Here is a 3,071-nt window from a genome sequence, read left to right on the forward strand (position 1 = left end):
CAGGCAATTTAGGTGTCTTCAAAAAAGCCTCAAGTGATGGGGTAACAAGTCGATTATCAGGTACCCTGACATGACATGGCCCGGGAGGAAGGAGACGGTGGAAGATCTAAATAGTCTCTCGGTAGCTTTGCACTCTGCAGGGATGGTCTTGGGGTGCTTTTCTCCCCAGAATGACACACATGGCAATAGGGAAATCACTGGAAAACTGAAGATAATGATGATGAAACGGTCATGTGACCCACTGGCACTCTGCCCTAGTTCCTCTTCCACCTTGAAATGCATGTCTTGGTGCCTTCTTGAATAATTGCTTTATCTAGGAAGAAGGATTGTGGTGGCTCCTCCACTTCGGTGTTGCCCCACCTTTAATCCTATTCTGAACCAGAGAAAGGAAGGAAGGCTCTACAATCTGGGAATTCTTCTCTCGCGTCCAGATGTGCCTTCTGAGGAAATTGAGGAAACCTATTGATCATTTAGTAACATCTGGCACCTCCTGAGAGTCCTCCTATCCTAAACCTCCTGGGGCAAAGGAAAGAACCTGACCAGTCAGTAAGTAAGGGAGTGAGTCTGTCTCTCCCCCCTCCCGGAGACAGACTCATTCCATAATGCAGAGCTGCTCAAGGGAGACTGTTGCCTGCTCGTAGTCACTCTGCCTTATTCGCTCTGCTGGTGATTTTCCCTCTTGAGGACTCAGAGAACCACTGATTTTTCTATCTTAAGGAGGCAGAGAACCAGGATAATAGAAATCAGGAAGCCGGACTGGACACTTCGGTGTGTCTGGTCATTCTTTGGCCTTTAGCACACCAAGAACTGAGGGCACTACCACCTTGACAGTCCCAGCATTTGACACAAAATGAACCTTGAGGACAACAACCTAAATAAAATGAGCCAGGCGGAAAAAGACAGAGACTGCATGATCTCACCATATGAGCAATCAAAGCGAGCTAATCTCTTCTGCCTGTTTCTCAATCTGCTGCAATAAATAAAAATTAAGAAGCTAATCTCATAAAAGTAGAGAGTAGAATGGTAGTTGTCACGGGCCAACATGGTTAGGGATCAGGGTTTAAGGACATCTTGGTCAAAAATGCAAAATTTCAGTTAGGAGGAATACATTTAAGAGTTTTATTGTATAACATAGTACTGTAATTAACAATACATTGTATCCTTTAAAAATTCTATAGGAACAGATGTGAAATTGCCACCATACAACACAGATAACTATGTGAAGTAAAGCAAATGCTGATTTAGCTAGACTTAGACATCACACAATGTATACTTACCTCCAAACATCATGTTGGCTAGCCAGGGTGGCTCATGCCTATAATCCCATAATCTTAAATGTATTCCTCCTAACTGAAATTTTGCATTTTTGACCAAGATGTCCTTAAACCCTCATCCCTAGCCATGTTGGCCCGGGACAACTACCATTCTACTCTCTACTTTTATGAGATTAGCTTTTTTGCTTTTGACAGACCAAAGCAGGAAGATTGCTTGAGGCCAGGAGTTCAAGACCAGCCTGGGCAACATAGTGAGATCCCCATCTGTATAAATAAATCAATGAATATATGAACAAACCAACTGCTGTGCTGCATGTGCCTGTAGTCCGAGCTACTCAAGAGGCTGAGGCAGGATGATCACTTGAGCCCAGGAGCCCAAGGCTGCAGTGAGCTATGATCATGGTAGGACTGAGGGAGACCTTCTTTAAGAAAAACACAAAAAAGCAAAAAACACGTTGAACATAAATGCACACAATTTAATATGTCAATTTAAAATAAGTAAATAAATGATTCATTTATGTGTTGTTGCAAGGGATTGGGGTGAGAGACTGAGGCAGGAAGGAATGGAAGAACATAAAGGATTTTACAGAAATAAATATATTCCATGCAGTACTATTAGCGGAATGATGAATATGTCTCATTATGCATTTGTCTGATTCCATAGAATGTACACCACCATAGTGAATTGTAAGGTAAGCCATGGTCTTCAGAGATGACGTGTCAGTGTAAGTTCTGTGAGTCCAACAAATGTGCCACTCGGAGACTGGAAAGTGATAGCCGGGGCAGGGAGGGGAGTCTATGCATATGAGGAGGTGGGAGATACACGAAAATGTCCCGCTTTCTGCCCAATGCTGCTATGGAACCTAAAACTTTTCTTAAAACTAAGCTTCATTTTGAATCAGTAATATGAACTTTCCTTATAACTATAAATATGGTGAATTTCTTGTTCTGCATAGATAGGTGTTAATTCCTACTACAAGTATCAAAAAAAAAATCTATTGAAAATGATTGAGCCCAAGCATGGTGGTGCCTCACTCCTATAATCTTAGCACTTTGGGAGGCTGAGACATGAGTTTTGCCTGAGCCCAGGAGTTCAAGACCAGTCTGAGCAAGAGCAAGACCACATCTCTACAAAGAAGAGAAAACTCTGCCAGATGTGGTAAGCACACCTGTAGTCCCAGCTACATGGGAGATTGAGGCAAGAGGAGCACCTGAGCCCAGGAGTTTGAGGTTGTGGTGAGCTGCACTGTAGCCAGAAAGAAAGAGTAAAACCGCCTAAAAACATAGTAAAATATTGATCCCAACTCGGTGATCAGCTATAGAGAAGCCTGAGGTGCAAGGATCAGTTCAGCGCAGGGGTTCAAGGCTGCAGTGAATTAAGGATCCAGTCCCTACACTTCATTCTCTTCTCCTTCTCCTCCTTCCCTTCTTTTTTTTACAAAAACACTTGGCATGTGTGACCATCCCTGCACTCCAACATTTCAACCTGAGCAACAGAACTAGACCCATTTTTTTTTTTAATAAATGCAGTGAAACAGAATTTTTTTGTTTTTAATTGTTTTTGCAGGGAGCCAGAATGGTGGAAGTACTAGCTGCAACCTCAGTTCAGCAGCTCAGCAAGGTTAGAACTAGTTTCTCAGACCCCGGTGCACTTCCCTTTCAGATACCGGAAGCATGGGTCAGCCCATCTGTTACATCCATGTTCAAGGTGGAAGAGGAACTAGGGCAGAGTGCCAGTGGGTCACATGACCGTTTCATCATCATTATCTTCAGTTTTCCAGTGATTTCCCTATTGCC

This window comes from Otolemur garnettii, unplaced genomic scaffold (genome assembly GCF_000181295.1).
Source record: "Otolemur garnettii isolate 467f Iridium unplaced genomic scaffold, OtoGar3 scaffold00033, whole genome shotgun sequence".
Classification (NCBI taxonomy): domain Eukaryota; kingdom Metazoa; phylum Chordata; class Mammalia; order Primates; family Galagidae; genus Otolemur; species Otolemur garnettii.